The following is an 8,979-nucleotide window of genomic DNA, read 5'->3' on the forward strand; positions in this document are numbered from 1 at the left end:
CTTCCTTGTTAGCATCCTGTTAGCTAGCTAAACAAAATGGCAACCGAAAACGGAAGTTATGTCACCTGTCTGTGATGTCAACAACAAAGCACGTTTTTATCGTTTTACGCGCAGAAAACATTTGCAATCGCATATAAAAGAGGAACGAAAGGGATACATCAGCATTGAAGGTTACGTTTACCTTCACTGAAGACGTGACTGTTCAAAGACGCAATGTGGCAGCGAGATCAACCACCACCACCTTCCTGTTTCCACTCACGTCCACAGCCACGTCTTGGGTGAAGGAAAAAGTAACCTTAATGTCTGTTTATCCCTTTCCTTCGGCATTTATATGCCTTTCCAACCGTTTTCTGCATGTGAAACTACAAACACGTGTTTTGCTTTGTGGAACACATGAATTGGATTTACATGATTTCTTATGGGGAACTTTGACCCGGTTAACGTCTGTTTTGGTTAGAGTCGGAACTTCTGGAAGGAATTAATGAAGCCAACCAAAAAAATAAACTCCAACTGCATGCAGTACAAATGTACAAATACGTTTAGCAAGAAATATTAAGTGTCTTTTTACTAAATGGACAAAATACATTTTAAAAAGTGTCTTTTTGCCGTTTGCAGGCCACATGAAACAATATGACGGGTGGAATCTGGCCCCCGGGCCTTGAGTTTGACACCCGTGATGAAAAAAGCAGTGTGCCGCCAACGTTCAGCCGAGATGAGCTAGAGCTGTTTTGTTCCCTTGCCGCCCCCAACAAAGTTCTGTCTAAAACCAAAATATTCCCACGCTGTGACTGTGGCATTCACCACTTTTGTGCCGCCATTCATGTTAGCATAAGCTGGCTCACGGAGCTAACTGCTGCTAGGGTAGTAGATAGTAGCCTAGCCTCCACAAAGAGGCTGAATGAGAGGACAGGAGGGTTCACTCTGTCCGTTCATTCCACTATAGAAGCAATGCACACAGACACATGCAGAGTGAAGCCTCTTGTCATCCAGCCTGGGTGGCACAGAAGAAACATGCACATGTCCATTTATCCAGGGCGTCTGCCTGTTTTTTTTATTCTTCTATTTATCGATTAGGGTGACAGGCCTTGTCAATAATATCGATTATGGACAATAACTTGTAGGTCAATTACCGTCCAGCAAAATGTGTTATGGCGACAGGCCTACCAAGGACCCCTTGAGGACACGTTCACTGTGAGGTGTTGCCACTGCCAGCATTCAGACAATGATGGCTCATCTTCTCTGGTGCTACCCGAGCTCACCCCATGAACAAAGACAGCCTCAGCACCACTAATTAGCTAATGACACCTTCTTCTCCTTCAGCCCACTGCAGGGTAATCGCCCTGCGTCTCAACACAAGCGGGTCGTCTTCAGCGCAAAGGAATCGGCCACTCTTTCATCCCTCCTCCTCCTTCGCGATCGTGTCTAATTGACTCGACCCCCCCACGACCTCTGCTTCACTCTGAGGCACCACAGGGAGGCCTTCGGCTGCTGCTTCTCCGCATGGGACAGTGCAAAGAGAGATGACCAAGTGCATTGATACAACACAGCAGCAACACAACCAATGTTGTAATCAGGACAAGGAGCAGACTGCTCAGTCAGCGTTGATGCCGCTGATGAGCTGCACAGCACGCCAAGTGTAACACACCAACAGCTCAGTAGCAACATTTTAAAGCGCATGCAGAGCTAGACATCGCTGCTGGATGCTGACCACTCATGCGTACTACAAATGCAGATAATCCCATCTTGTGGAGCTCATAAAAAACTACATCAGGAGGTTGACTACAGCCACAGCTGTTAATGCCAATGTTTTTTTTGTTGTTGTTTTTTTTTACGTGGCGCTAAATAGAGACCCGGGCGGTTATTCACTTTTTTTCAGCAACTATTGGAGACGCAAAGAAAATGTTGACAAAAAATTTGAAATTTCCACAAAAAAGATTTTAACAAAAAATGTGATTTTTCTTGAAATAAAAAATCCATCCATCCATTTTCTATACCGCTTCATCCTCATTAGGATCGCGGGGGCATGCTGGAGCCTATCCCAGCTGACTTCGGGCGACAGGCGGGGTACACCCTGGACTGGTCGCCAGCCAATCGCAGGGCACATATAGACAAACAACCATTCACACTCACATTCATACCTATGGACAATTTAGAGTCGCCCGGAGAAAACCCACGCACACACGGGGAGAACATGCAAACTCCACACAGAAATGCCCAGGGGAGAATCGAACCCAGATCTTCCCGATCTCCAGACTGTTCCTGTATTGGCCAACGTGCTAACCACTATTGCATTTATTTGCCAAAAAATATGAAAAAATTCAAATAAGTCATTTATTTAATTAATTACGGGAAATATTTTGGAGTTCAAGATAACAAAATGGAACAGAATCAAATAATACAAATAAATATCTTTATTCAACAGAAAGGGAGGGATCCAACACGCTGGCATCCATGGGCGTAGCTCAATACGAGACGCATCGCTGCCGCCGCACGCCCACCGCTCTTTGTGACCGGCTTTATTGAAGGCCTTTATCAGCATACGCCGATCACCTGTTTTTGACAGCCGATACAAATCGACAGTCCTAGAAAACACACATTCAAATTATTCTTTTTTTGTCCAATTTTTTATTTTTTTTTATGTACAAAAAAATTACAAAATTTGTACCTCAAAAAAAGTATTAATTTTTTGCAAATTTTACAATTTTTACAATGCATGTACAAATATATAAAAGTGGCCCCCAGTGGCATCTTTTGATTTTTCAGGATCCGACCCTCGGTGGAAAAAGTTTGGACACCCCTGGTCCAACAGGATGGTCTCATCTGTCCTCTACGACTTACTTCAAATCCCCCAAAAATCATTTCTATTTTCCGCGTTAGGTCTTAATTGGCGACAGCGTCACTCAACACGACTTTTGACGGGGATGACCATGTCCTTCCTGGTCGACACGGGAAGTGCTGCAGTTGACAGTTGAGATAAAAACCAGATTCGTCCAGCAAAGAACTCATGAAAGTGCCTCAACTCTGCATTTGGACGCCACGGAGATGAAATGAAAGCTCAACGTGTCACAAACACCCCTTGACGTGTTTTTGCTCCACTCTGCCTTGTAAAGTCATCACAGCATCGTTCCATGACGACCACTTTGGCGCTGCAGTGTCAACCACCATTTTCCTGTCTTAGTGCTGGGATGCTGATGTTATTTATGATGATTATTATTATTTGATGTTGTGTTTTCCGACTACGCTGTACAACATGTCACCTCCACACACAACAACATCTAAAAGGTGTCCCTTGAAGCTTGCAGTGGAAATGAACATTCGCTTTATTAGCAGTAAAAACGCAGATTCAATAACTAAATGATGAACGTGATCGACGCGCTTTTTGACCTTTGGCTCCGCCTACTTCAAAGCACCTCGGATCATCTGCGGTTTTATCTTACATCGATCTTACATCATTTGAAATGAGCGGGCGTCTTGCGCTTCACGTGACACATCCACGCCGAGTAAAAGTTTAAAGCAATTCTTTGACCTCATCCTCCTGAAATATGTTGCATTTTTTATTGAAAAGATTTGAGATCAGTAATATTAATAAGAAAAATACGTTGAGGTGTAAAAACAAAATGAAACTTCAATAATCACATGTCAGTATATGATTTTCTAAATAGATGTATGATATTTTCAATCATTTGAGTGACAGATGTCCTTTTAAACATTGATTTTGCAGAAACAATGGAAGAAAATTGGCTGACATTAAAAGAACTTTTAATGTTTTGAAACAAGGATTTCCTTTTTTTCCCCCCCAAAAAATTGTTTTTATGAAAATTAGAAGGCGCAAATTTAAATAAATACAATAAGTAACTGGGAAGATGATTATATTTGATGTGTACAAATAAATACTAATAAATACATAAGATTCAAGATTCAAGAGTTTTATTGTCATATGCACAGCATACTGGTGGTTCTGCTATGCAATGAAATTCCTGTTCTGTTCATTCTCCCAAAAAAGAAAGAAAACATAAGAAAATGAATAAGAACATAAGAAATATTAATACCAATAAATTAAGCAACAACAACAGAAGAGACATTAATATAAATAAATACATGCATAAATAAATCAATAAATCAATAAATCAATAAATCAATAAATCAATAAATCAATCAATCAATCAATAAAGTGCTATGAGTGTGTGCGTGTGTTGCGTGCGGCGTGTGTGAGTGCTTGGTTGAGAAGCCTGATGGCCTGTGGGTAAAAGCTGTTCGCCAGCCTTGTGGTCCTGGACTTCAAACTCCTGTAGCGTCTGCCTGACGGTAGGAGTGTGAATAATGAGTGTTGTGGATGTGTGCTGTCCTTGATGAGGTTGTGTGTTCTTCATAGGACTCTAGATGTATAAATGTCTTGCAGTGAGGGGAGGGCTGCCCCAACAATGTTCTGTGAGGTCTTGATCACCCGCTGGAGTGCCTTCCTATCACGTGTTGTACAGTTACCGTACCAAACAGTGATGGAGGCGGTAAGGACACTTTCGATAGTGCATCTGTAGAAGCAACTCAGGATTGTGGTGGGCATGCCAAATTTCCTCAGTCTTCTCAGGAAGTACAGTCTCCTTTGGGACTTCTTCAGAATTTGTTGGGTGTTGTGAGACCAGGTGAGGTCCTCGCTGATGTGTGTGCCAAGGAACTTGAAGGTTTTCACCCTCTCCACCTCAGTCTCACCAATAAACAGGGGTCTATGCGGCTCCTTTTCCCTTGTTCTTGGGTCGATGATCATCTCTTTAGTCTTATCTGTATTGAGAAGGAGATTGTTATCACGACACCAAGCTTTGAGGTCCGCCACCTCTCTTCTGTATGGGAGGCCACGCAATCGTAGGTGAAGAGCGTGTAGAGGAGCGGACTCAGCACACACCCCTGTGGGGTCCCAGTGCTCACAATTCTTGAGCTGGATGTGCGGTTGTGGACTCTGACTGACTGGGGCCTGCCTGTGAGAAAGTTAAACACCCAGTTACAGAGGGAGGGAGACAGGCCAAGTGTGAGGAGCTTATTTGTGAGTTTGTGGGGGCTGACTGTATTAAAAGCAGAGCTATAGTCTATAAATAGCATTCTGATGTATGTGTCCTGGCCCTGTAGGTGAGAAAGGGCTGTGTGGATGGCAGTGTTGACTGCATCATCCGTGGACCGGTTCTGGCGATATGCAAACTGTAGAGGGTCCACAGTTGCCGCCGGGATGCTCTTTTTGATGTGGGTCATGACTAATCTTTCAAAGCACTTCATAACAATAGGAGTGAGTGCTATAGGGCGATAGTCATTCAAGCAGGTCACGTTGCTCTTCTTGGGTACGGGCACTATGGTGGTGGACTTAAAGCAGGTCGGTACAGATGCTTGTGCAAGCGACAGGTTAAATATGTCAGCAAGCACATCAGCTAGCTCTGATGAGCAAACCCGAAGTGCACGTCCTGAGATGTTGTCTGGGCCTGCTGCTTTTCGTGGGTTTGTTTTGTTCAGAACCCTGCGCACATCAGCTGATGTCACCATGAGAGGTGAGTCCTGTGTGCCCAAGTCCAGTCACCCTCTCTGCTCATCAGGAGTTTGGGTGTCAAAGCGCGAGTAGAACTCATTCAGCTCGTCTGGAAGTGTGGTTTGGCTGGACGTGGCTACGCTACTCCGCTGTCGATACTCCGTGATGCACTAAAGCCCCGCCCACATGCGCCAAGGGTCTGAGGTGGAATAGTAGCCCTCCAGCTTCTGTCTGTACTGTCTTTTGGCCTCTCGTTCGATATATGGATAAATAAATAAAACAACATTAAATACTGAAATATTACAAATGATGTGGATCCATATTGACATAAAACAATACTCCCTGAAGATGACTGGTAGAAAATTAAAGCTGAAAAGGAAATGTTAGCCCACCCATTAAAAAATATATATATGGGAAAAATGGGAGCAAAAACGCAAAATGTGCGGACAAAAAGCTGAAATGTTGATACTAATAGTGAATAAAAACACAAAGCTTTATCCTGAAATATATTTTTTACCAAAAACACACAAAGAAAATCTTTACAAAAAATTTGACATTTTTAAATTAAAAAAAACTTTTTATTACATGGAAGTAACGGCACTAACTGATTTATTACATGAAATCATTTTGCTTTTGAGTTCAAGATAACAAAATGAACAGAATAAAATCATACAAATAAATATATCTATTAAATAGAAATTAATAATAATATTTTAAAATTATTCATAAAAACAATTGATATTTAAAAAATAATAATAATAACATGGCTTGAAAAAGAGAGACATACGTCCCCCCTGCCCCCATGCCTTCTCCCTTCCTCTGCCCCATCTTTTCATATGCTAAATGTTGTGAAAATGATAACATGGATTTGCTAACATTTATGTGTTCATTCTGCGCTCTCAGCAAAGTCGAAGCTTACACACAGGACAAGTAGAGTTCAGTGCAAATCCCCCCTCCTGTGTCTTGTACATCCTGCAGGGTCTTATCACTCATTATCATATATTTAGCCTGTGATGACACTTGCGTGACAATATTGTGCCAAAATGCATCCAGGACAGCACTTTGGGGGTTCTGCTGTGTCGTGTGTACAGCACCGGTGTGCAGACCTTTTCCGGTGAGGGCCACATAGAAAAAAAACTGAAGGCTGCAGGAGCCACTTTGATACATTTGACGTTCAGTCGCGAACGAATCGGCTCTAAGAGCCGGCTGTTTGAAATTAAAGACTGGAGCCGGTTCGCGTCGTCGGGAGGGAAGTGGGGGCCGTTTTGTGTTTTCCTCGTCTTTTTTTGGGTTAAAGGTTAACGTCATCGGTCAAGGTGTGTGGCGGCGTCTCTGTGTCCACACTGAGCGGGGAGGGGCGGGGTTAAACACACTGTGGTGCTCTTAGAGCCCATTCGTTGGTGAGAAATTTGCATGAAGAGATTTGACCTATTGTGATCTAATTTGTCTATTTGTTCTTGTATTTTATAATATAACATTATATTAGAATATATTTTTTTAGCTGTTCATTGAGGTTTAAATAAATACCTTTACAGTATGTTGCTCCTCACGATAAGTACTAGTGATGGCCGATACCACTGATTTCCTTTCCTACCCGACGTTCAGGCTGGTATCGGCGATACCGATCCGATACCAACACTTTCAGCACATTTTCCAATTGTAAAAACGAGGACAAAATAATATAAAATTTGAAAATTATATTTTAAACAATAAAAAAGACAATATGTAAAAAAATAAAATCATTAAAATAAAAGATGAATTATTAAGGAGTACTGTAAGAATGAAAACTTTATTCACAATTGACACGTTTAAGTCATTGTTTCAATAGACAAACACGACCTCAAACGACTCAAGCATCAAAAGTATCGATATTTTGCTTTGAGAATAGCGCATGAGGAGCTGGTATCGGAAATGGGAAAGTTGCTGCACTTTTTTTGAATTTCGCCCAAACACACATGTCTTTCTCTTTTCTGTGCATTCTAAAGATATAAAAACAGGTAAAAAGAGGCGGCTAATGAATGCACGTAATAGGACACACCTATTCGGCCTATGAAAACACCTCCAGAAAGCCCACATGATGGAAACGGACCCTTGTTGGCGGAATAGGTGTGTCCCATTACGTGCATTCTTAGCTGCCTCTTTTTTTTATCTGTTTTTGGTTCAAATTAGGGCCTAGTGGTTAGCATGTTGGCCACACAGTCGGGAGATGTGGAAAACCTGGGTTCAAATCTCCACTTGGGCAAACCAATAGTTTGCATGTTCTTTCCAAAAACATGCATGTTAGGTGCATTAAAATACACACATAGTACTGGACTTATGACCTTATTATGTATTATTATTATGTATTATTAATTAATCCATCCATCCATCTAATATAATAATAAAATACAACGATTTATTTGACTCTGACGTCACTTCAGAGTCGAAGTTGTCCAGTGCGTGTCAATTCCAAGCTCACACCGAGCATGTCCGTGGGCTCAAAAAGGTTGCGTATCACCTATCAAGTGGATGATTTGGAAAAAAACATATCAGTCAAGCAAGCTTGTGTTCTCACTCCAGTGACCTCTGGCGCCATCATGTGGCCAGGAATGGCATAACAGACACAAACACATAACGAGTGTGTTTGGGAGCGTGAGCAGGGAACAGGGGTGGGGGAAAGGAGAAAGGATGACATGTCCTACCTAACGCACCTGCGTCTTAGGTACCCTGAGATTCTCAGCAAGTTAGCTGGGAAGCTAACGCGGTAACAACTTTACGTCACAAATGTGTCGCGTCCAAACTCCAGGAAGCTCCGACGCGGTGCTGAGGCCAGCTGATTGTGTCCCAGCTCACCAGAGGAGGTGCACACATCGTCAGCCAAGTCTAGCAACAAAATGTCCTTTGGTGTTGAAATCATTGTTGCATTTTTTACCCGGAGAGGCTGAGTGTGGGTCTGATCTTTTTGTACACTTTTATTCATTTATGGAAGGTTGTCGTCACACGAGGACCGCCTAGATCACATTCTATCGCTCGGAGGGGCACATAGTGGATTATAAGATAAGATAAGAGTGGGAAATATCATTTGAAAACATCCATCCATTCATCCATTTTCTATACCGCTTCTCCTCATTACGGTTGCGAGGGCATGCTGGAGCCAATCCCAGCTGACTTCGGGCGACAGGCGGGGTACACCCTGGACTGGTGGCCAGCCAATGGCAGGGCACATATAGACAAACAACCATTCACTCTCACATTCATACCTATGGACAATTTTGAGTCACCAATTAACCTAACCTAAGCATGTTTTTGGATGTGGGAGGAGACCGGAGTACCCGGAGAAAACCAACGCACACACGGGGAGAACATGCAAACTCCACACAGAAATGCCCAAGGGAGAATCAAACCCAGGTCTTTCTGCTCTCCAGACTGTTAGTGTTTGGCCAACATGCTTCATTTGAAAACAGAAGAATACAAATCAAAATATGCACAACAAC

Source organism: Dunckerocampus dactyliophorus, chromosome 6, assembly GCF_027744805.1.
Source record: "Dunckerocampus dactyliophorus isolate RoL2022-P2 chromosome 6, RoL_Ddac_1.1, whole genome shotgun sequence".
NCBI lineage: Eukaryota > Metazoa > Chordata > Actinopteri > Syngnathiformes > Syngnathidae > Dunckerocampus > Dunckerocampus dactyliophorus.